We start from the raw sequence: 9,978 nt of genomic DNA on the forward strand, positions 1-9,978 counted from the left end.
ATAACTTTACAGAGTTATTACTCACAAATGGCTCCAAGCAAATAGACAGAGTAGACAGATCAGATAACTTACGACGTGTGACCTACATATATACAGAACGAATACATACAGAATTACACACCCGGAATCATAACTTAGTTCTCTCTTATTTTGGTGTGTTCTACTTTTATTCCTCATTGTTCTAGTTTAATTAGGGCTTAAAAATGCCTAGGACGAAATGAGGATGTCAAAATGCATTTGAAAACACTTGTTCAAAAATCCTAAAAGCAGGGGTACCGCTCAGTGCAACTTCCTTCGCTTGAGCGGACATGAAAGATGTGAGTGGTCGCTTGAGTGCAACTTGCTTCGCTCGAGCAGTCTGTAAACTTCGCAAAAGTACTGGTTGCTCGATTTTTTCGCTCGATGCTCGCTTGACGCTCGCTCGAGCGTGGGATTTAGGTCTTCGCTCGAGTGCAACTCTTGTCGCTTGAGCGGTCTACAAAACATATAAACTTCTGGGAGCTTGCATTTCACGCTCGAGCCAACCTTTGGTTACTCGAGCAGAGGTGCAAAACACAGAGTGGTCGCTCGAGCGGAGAAGCAGAATCTGAAATTTCTAGATTGCACTCCCTAGCTCAAAACTTGGATTCAACCCTTCAAAACACAACTCTTGGGCCCCAAAACTTGAGGAAACAACTCTAAACTTGGAAAACATAAAGAATTAAAGATCATTTCATGAAATCAAGACCCACAAGTGTGTCAATTATACAAACTCAAGCTTGAATTTGTGAAAACATAACATGAATATGACATGCATGGAGTGATTTAAACTCCAAGTTTCCAAATCATGAGCAAATGAGATGTTTAGATTATGGGTGCAACTTGGGCGAGCTCAACTCGAGCAACCCGAGCCCAACCCGATTTTTTTTAGGGCTTGGACAAAATATTTTCAAATTCGGTACGGGTTTGGACAAAAATTTAGAAGTTCGAATTAAATTTGAAAAAAAAAAAAAAAAAAAACTTAAATTCATTTACAATTCGGGTAATTCGGGCAACTCGGGTTTAACTCGGGTCGGTCTTGGGTAGACAACCTTGAGTTACAATTCGGGCTTGGGCAGGTCTCAGCACAACTTGGGCTGGGCTTGGACAACCTCCCAACCCGACCGAACCCGTCCGAGTTGCATCCCTAGTTTAGATCAAAAACTTGTTGAATTCCTTAAACAAAACCAAGATATGTGTCACGACCCAAACCCGCCCCTATAGGTTTAGCATCGTAACCGGCCAGTAATCCTGGGATTACCGAAGGCCTCTAAGACAGATTAACATAATATTAGGGGCTAGCGGAAGCAACTAGCAAATATACAACGTCCATTGAGCTGTGCAGACTTATATGAGACAGAAAAATTTTAAACTTTTTATATACATATATACACATTATCTTTGAGTCATCATATATATACAGATTAGACAAAAAGGGATTTAGCCCCATTTACAAAATACATAAGACTTGTTTAACCAAACAAGAAAGCAAAACTTAAACTTTAAATCGCATAGCCATAATCACTTGACACATCCGGAACCTCCACGGGAGGCACATAGGTTGGCTGACAAAAACAGATTCTAGGCAGATGCCTCTAAGCCTGGTCACGCGCCTGATCACCTACATACATAAATAATATAGTGAGTTAGAGCCCAGTGAATAATAACAAAGTAAAGGGTTTTAATGAATGAGTCCGTACAGATTCAAAATTCATAATTCAGTCTCGTATCAAATTCATAATTTGTCCAGATCATATACAGAAATCATAAGTCATGCGTAAGTACACGTGATACATCCATTAGCATTAACAGAACAGAACATAACGTATACACGTGAGGTTACGAATAACCAGTTCCATAAAGGATCCTCCGGTACTGGGTGACAGCCAACAGATATCACATGATGCTAAAGATGTCACGAATACATATCAGAAATTGGACAATCATTCATTGTACAGAACATATCATTTCAGAAAACAGATTTTGATTCATCACACAGAAAATAGGTAAAGTTAAACATAGCTTTACTAAGTTATTACTCACAGATAGCCTCAAAAGCAAATCAGACGGACTGGACATATCAGATAAATCAGGCAGACAATGGCGCGTGACCTACACAAGCACATAACATATACACATTGAAATACAATATTACTCCCTTGATCAAACTTGACTTTCCTAGTCTTTTTCCGTCTAAACAGTCCGAAGTTCTACTATGCTTATTCTTTCTCATTCAAATAAATCGGGTTCTTATTGCACATATTCTTCCATTACTAAGCCTTTCTTTTCCAAATAGATTGATCTTTTACTTGGCTTCTTAAACAATTACCACTAGATCAATGATTCATTCTTCGACTAACTAATCTATGTTGATTGGTAGCTTATTAATCTTTATTGAGTCATAAATCGTGTCTATAATGCCCTAGAAAGAGATGAGAATAAAAATGTGAACTAAATACAATTTTCCAAAATATGCTGAAAATGGGTCTCCGCTCGAGCGCCACTTTGGTCGCTCGAGCGGACTGCAAAATTTGAAAAACTACTAGGAGCTTGATTTTCACGCTCGAGCGAGATTTTCCTTACTCGAGCGGACAACACAAATTCTGAAATTTCCAAAATTGTAAATGAAGTTCATATTTGATATCCAAAGCCTCAAAACATGTATTTTTGGTACACAAAAATGGAGAACCATTGTATAATTTAATAAACACTCTCAATTAGAAATCATTTATTCAAAATCATGCTCCAGTTGACCAAATTTAGATTTAACTCATCTTCTCCATATCAAACCCAAATTCAAGCCCACAAATTTTAAAACACGAATTAAAATTTCAAAACTCTTGAAAAATTCATAATGTACATACAATTGGAACTCAATTTCATGTTAGGACAAATAAATTCCACCCAAAGTAATTAATTTCTAAATTAATTTTCATACATTTGATCATAGCTTCAATTTCTCATTTTCTCTTTAATTACATAAAATTGGCTTCAAGTTCTTTCTATTTTCCTTGAAATCATGAAATTGGAGTCATGAAACTTCTTATAAATTCTCCAACTAATTTCCATAATCTTAAACTCAACTTCATTTGTAACCTCAACTTAATTCATAATCAAAATATGTTTAGTTCAAATAAAATCTTAAATTACATTACATACATGGATTAAAAATCTAATTATAAATCAAAGCTTTATCTAGCATTAGGGTTAATTCTAATTTTCCATAAACTTGATGTTCATAAAACATTTCCTTTTTCGCTTCAAAATATGAACTTAGATGGCTCAATTTCTTCAAAATCCATGATGCATGTAAATATAAATTCAAATACTCATAGAATTCCCTCATGCATGTAACAATGGAACTTAATCTCATGCAAGATTACAAAAATTAAACTCAAAATAATTAATTTCTAATTTATTTTCCATAATAATCCACATGCATGTAACCCATTTCATGTTTAGAATCCAATTCCAAATTAACTTCCATAATCTTACACTTAAATCAATCTTCTTCATTTTCTTGCTAATTCCTTTCAATTACATGATTTGAGTCTAATTTCATCTTTAATTGGAAGTGTAATGTAAGGATTCTACACAAATTAAGCATAAATTCCATACCTTAAGTTTTCTAATTCTTTTTCTCCTTCAAACCTTGAGCTGCTCTTTCCATTTCTCATCTCTTCTAGCTTTTCTTTCCTTAGTTTTCCTTCTTCTTGAGCTCAAATTGCTTCCTTCCCTCTCTTGGTTCTCTCTCTCACTCACGGGTTGCCCAAAGCAATGTGAAGTTCCTCTCTCTTTTTTTTGTTCTCAAATCCCTCTAGCATAAGAATGCACCCAGCAAGATAAAATAATAAAACCAAGAGTTACCTACTCTCTCTCTTCATGTATACACACTCCCTTCTTTACAATACACACGTGCACACTCCTTTGATTTCCAACACATCACATACACACACATACACAAATTTCTCAATACACCCACACCCATTTACACCCCCAATACTAGTTTAGTCTATAATCCAATTTATGTCTAGGAATAATTTAATTAAGCATCACTTAATCTTAATTAATTTTAATTAACACAAAATTAGTTAATTATAACTAATCTCAAATCTCAAATAATTTAATTAGTCTAATTGACTTCCATTAGAGCCTAATTAAATATATTTGAGTTTAACAATCCGAATCAGATTTTTAATCAAACTCCCAAAAGGCTCCAAATATTAAATTAAACTCATTTCCATCCTCAATTTTGATTTCTTAGATCATTTAATCCTTCAATTTCTGATCAATTTCTGATCAGACTCAAAATTTCGTCAATAAATTACATATTCAAATTGGACACATCATAATTAAATTTAATTTATAATAACCACAATTCTCAATCTTCATGACTTAATCAACTCCAATTAAGACCTAATTAATCGAATCTCAATTTTACTAAACTAAATCAAATATTTAATTTAACTCCCAAATGGGTCCGTAATTAAAATTAAATTGATTCAACTTCTTAATTTTACTTCCTTAAGCCATTTGGACCCTTAATTTCTAATTCCAAAATAAATCCTTGATAAAACCATATATGAATCAATCTCCATAATTTTCGTGAATCCCAGATTAAATTATAATAATCGGCAATTAAATTTCAAACCCTCTTAATTAATCCAGTACTAATCATTATACGTGATGGGGTCGTTACAATATGGACATGCATGTGGAAATCCTTGAAAATGAACGTAAAATTATGAGAATTATGTATTCATGCATGCAATGCTCTTCTTTCCTACTTCCTTAGTGCAATTCATGCAACCCATGGCCCAATTTCTTGAATGCATGTACTAACCAAGTAAATTACAAGACTAGAGGCTTGATTGTTTACCTTAGATGCTTAATGGTGTTCTGGAGGTTCAATTGCTTGAGTTTCCAAATCCAAACCTTCAACTCTCCACAAGTCCTCTTCCAATTCTTAAGTTCAAACACTCTCTCTAGGCTCCCCTTTCACTCTTCCACGTTTTTGCTCTCAAAGAGATGAAATGAGAGTGTAAAATTGCACTCTAGAGCCCACTTATGCCTTATATAGGCTCAATTATGAAGGCATAATTAATGGTTAATCAAATGACATTACTTACTCTAATTTAATCGTTCTGAATCAAATTTCAATTGAACCTACCATAATGTTCTAAAAATTCCAAATAACACATACCAAGTCAATTTCGTGAGCGGATGCCGATAAGGCTTTCAATTCGCAAAATATAACAGAATTTCAAACAGATATTCTTACAATAAATAGATAGAGACACAAATAATGCAATGTACAAACAATTAACTTAAGATTTCATCTTAATTACGTATTACGCGTATTTAATCATGGATTAACATTAATTAGAGGTCGGGGTTGTTACAGTCTCCCCCCCTTAAAGAGTTTGGTCCTCTAAACTCAAATTGCCTTCATTCTAGATGAACACTGGGTCCAATGGAAATAAGTCAAGGTATCTTCTCATCATGTCTTCCTCTGTCTCCCAAGTTGCATAGATTCCTCCGTGATTCTGTCAATCAACCTTCACTAATGGAATTTCCTTGTTTCTCAATCTTTTGATTTGATGATTCACAATTTGCATTGGCCTCTCCTCATACGTATAATCATCTTTTAGAAGCACATGAGTCAGTTCAATCACATGTAGTGGATCTCTCAAACAATCCCAAAGCATAGAAACATGAAAAACATTGTGCATATGTTCCATCACCGGAGGTAAGGCCACTCGGCATGTTACTGAGTTGATTTTCTCTAAAACTTCATACGAGCCAATGTATCTTGGTGCTAGCTTTTCTTTTACCCCAAATTGTGTCTAACCTTTCATCGGAGTCACTTTGATAAACACATGATCTTTGACTTCAGATTCTCTATCTCTTCTTCGGATATCAGCATGACGTTTTTGGCGGCTTTGTGCAGTTTTCAATCTTTGCTAAATCAATTTCACATTTTCAGTTGTTTCTTGCACCAATTCCGGCCCCAACAAAGGTCTATCACCTACCTCGGCCCAACATATCAAAGATCGACATTTTCTACCATACAAAGCTTCGTAAGGAGCCATACCGATGCTTGAATGGTAGCTGTTGTTATACACAAACTCGGCCAATGGTAAGTAGGTCTCCCAATTCCCTTGGAAGTTCAATACACACATTCGTAGCATATCTTCCAAAGTCTTATTTGTTTGTTCAGTTTGGTCGTCTGTCTGTGGATGATAAACACTGTTCAGTCTCAACTCGGTTCCCAAAGCTTGTTGTAAACTCTGCCAAAATCTTGAAGTGAACTTAGGGTCCTTGTCAGATACTATAGACACTGGAACTCCATGTAATTTCACAATCTCATTGACATACAAATTAGCCAACTTATCCACATTATACAAGGATTTGACAGGGTAAAAAGTAAGCAGATTTGGTTAAACGATCAACAATGACCCAAATAGAATCCATACCTCGAAAGAGCGAGGCAACCCAACAATGAAATCCATAGTAATATGCTTTCACTTCCATTCCGGTATTGGGAGTGGCTGAAGTAATCTAGTGGGTCGTTGATGTTCAAGTTTAACGTGTTGGCAATGTAGACATCTTGCCACAAAATATACAACGTTCTTTTTCATTCCAGGCCACCAGAAATTTTGTTTCAAATCATGGTACATCTTTGTACTCCCCGGATGCATAGCAGATTTGGAATTATGGGCTTTAGTCATAACACGTTTTCTCAAGTCACAACAATCAGGTACACAAAGTCTATTCTAAAATTTCATCATATTATTTTCAATAATAAATCCCGGCCTTGGTTTTGAGTTAATTTCATCAAAAATTTTCTTCAAGAATTCATCTTCACGTTGTTTCTCTATGATTTTCTCAACGATTGCAAGTTGAGCAGAGATGGCGGCTAAGATCCTGCCCTGTTCATGCATCACAATCTCAATCTCATTCTTCTCCAGGTCACATAACAATTCCCTCTGGCCGGTGAGCAAACACGAGAAATTCCCAATGGATTTTCGGCTCAATGCATCTACAACAGTATTTGCCTTCCCTAGATGATAAAGAATTTTTAAATCATAGTCTTTGATTAATTCTAGCCATCTTCCCTGTCTCATGTTTAGTTCTTTTTGGGTAAAGAAGTATTTTAAACTTTTGTGATCGGTATATACCTCACAAGTTACACCATACAAATAGTGTCGCCAAATTTTCAAGGCAAACACCACAGCTGCTAGTTCAAGGTCATGTGTCAAATAGTTTTTTTCATGTGGTCGGAGTTGTCAAGAAGCATAAGCAATTACTTTACCATTTTTCATTAATACACAACCCAAACCTTTGTAGGATGTATCACTGTAAATTTGAAACCCATCAGTACCATTAGGCAATGTCAGAATTGGTGCAATTACCAATCTAGTTTTCAATTCTTGAAAGGCTGACTCCCGTTGATTATTCCAGTCAAATGGTACATTTTCTGTGTCAATTGTGTCAATGGCATGGCAAGTTTTGAGAAGTCTCTCACAAATCTACGATAATAGCCTGCAAGCCCTAGAAAACTTCAAATTTCTAACGCATTGGTTGGTCTTGCCTAGTCCACAATAGCTTCAATTTTTTGCTGGTCAACCAAAATACCATCCATGTTGATTACATGCCCTATAAATGCTACACTGTCAAGCTAAAATTCACATTTGAAAAATTTTGCATATAGCTTCTTTTCTCTCAGAGTCTGTAACACGGTTCTCAAGTGATTCTCATGATCTTCCATGCTTTTGGAGTAAATCAAAATATCATCAATAAATACAACAACAAATTCATCTAGATATGACTTAAACACCCTATTCATAAGGTCCATAAAGGCAGTAGGTGCATTAGTCACCCCAAACGGCATTACTAAAAATTCATAATGTCCGTATCTAGTTCTGAATGCAGTTTTCTCTACATCTTTTGCCTTAACTTTTAACTGGTGATACCTGGATCTAAGATCTATCTTGGAGAACACTTGTGCTGCCTGAAGTTGGTCAAATAAATCATCTATTCGGGGTAGTGGATATTTGTTCTTCACAGTTACCTTGTTCAACTCACGGTAGTCAATACACAGCCTCAAAGACCCGTCTTTCTTTTTGACAAACAACACTAGAGCACCCCAAGGTGACGTGCTCGGACGAATAAATTTATTGTCTAAGTGTTCTTGGAACTGAATTTTCTACTTTTTCAATTCAGAAGTTGACATTCTATATGGGATTTTAGAAATCTGTTGTGTTCCAGGTACAACATCGATAGTAAACTCAATTTCCATATCAATTAAATCTCCGGGCAATTTAGTTAGAAATACATTAGGAAATTCATTTACTATAGGAATGTTCTCTACAATGGGATTGTTAGAAGTCACAGTCAAAACACAGCACATATACCCTCTACATCCTTTCCTAATTAATTTAACAGCTTTCATAGCAAAAATCAAGCATGGGGGAGGGACCACCCCATTCCCGGTGAATATAGACTCAGGTAACCCAGGTGGACGAAATATAACAGCCTTATTCACACAGTCAACAGTTGCACAGTACTTTGTTAACCAGTCCATACCCAATATGCAGTCAAAATGATCAATTCCTAATGGCAATAAATCAATATACAACATTACTTCACCAATCACAACATCACATGCCGGGTACACATACGTACATACTATAGAACCCCCAAAGCGTAGATACAGACAATAAATAATTCATGGATTCTAAGGGTCTAGTTAATTTCCAAGGAAAACCATGTGATACAAATGAATGCGTAGAACCAGAATCAATCAGCACATAGGCATTTTGAGCACAAATAGAGATTATACCTGACACCACTGACTCAGTATTCTGTACATCCCCAGGTACCAGTGCAAACACTCTTCCTTGCCTTAGTCTTTCATTTCCAGTGTTACCCCTGGCATTAGTTCTTGCATTTGACCTTGCTACAGAAGCAAACCCGGTTAAACTTGCCGCAAGACGGTTAACATCATCGGATCTCAACGGACAATCTCTAACCATGTGGCCAGTCTTGCCACATTGGAAACACACACCTGATGCATGGTAACATGCACCTTTATGCTTTCTTCCATAATCGGGACAATTTGGAAGAGACCCACTATTCTGGCTAGAGCTACTGGAGGATCTTGTATTCTGCCTATTCGGAAATGACCGACCCCTCTTGAAACTAAATCCAGATCTTTTACCCATTCATTAAGTTGTTGGAACTGGAGTTTGTTTCTTTGCTGCCAAAATGGCCTCTGCCATCAATGCTCTATCAAGTACTTCCATATACGTAGGCAACTTTAGCACGCCTACTCAATCAAACACGTCTAGATCCAATCCCCCTTCAAATTTTTGAGGCTTTTTGTAATCTGTGTCAACCATATTAGGAGCAAATCTGGCCAACTCGGTGAACTTAGCCTCATACTCAGCTACAGACATCTTGCCTTGCTTGAGTTCTTGAAATTCTGACACCTTTCGGTCTCTGAAGCATTGGGGAAAGTATTTGTTGTAGAAGATTTCATTGAATTGATCCCATGTCATGTCCTCGTTAGTATTGCGGATTAACAACCACCATCTTCGAGCTTCATTTTTTAAAGTGTAGGTAGCCAAAAGGACTTTTTGTATCTCAGAGCATAAAAACACTTCAAATAGCTTCTTTATTTCCAGTAGCCATGTTTCAGCCCTTAAGGGTTCAATACCACCAAAGAAGGTTGGTGGTTTTATCTTCATAAATTTCTGAGTCAAGTTGATTAGGTCATTGTTATGCAGTTTAACTTGGATGGGAAGAGGCAGAGGAGGTAAAGGTTGTTGCCTCAGTTGTTATGTCATGGCTTCAGTTAGAGCTGCGAGCATTTGTTCTATCCGGCTCATGCGAGCCTCTGACGATTCAGTTGTATTATCACTTCTTGTATTTTCCATTGCTATAGGTAAACAAAGC

Source organism: Camellia sinensis, chromosome 3 (assembly GCF_055761805.1).
Source record: "Camellia sinensis isolate YWXY chromosome 3, ASM5576180v1, whole genome shotgun sequence".
Lineage (NCBI taxonomy): Eukaryota > Viridiplantae > Streptophyta > Magnoliopsida > Ericales > Theaceae > Camellia > Camellia sinensis.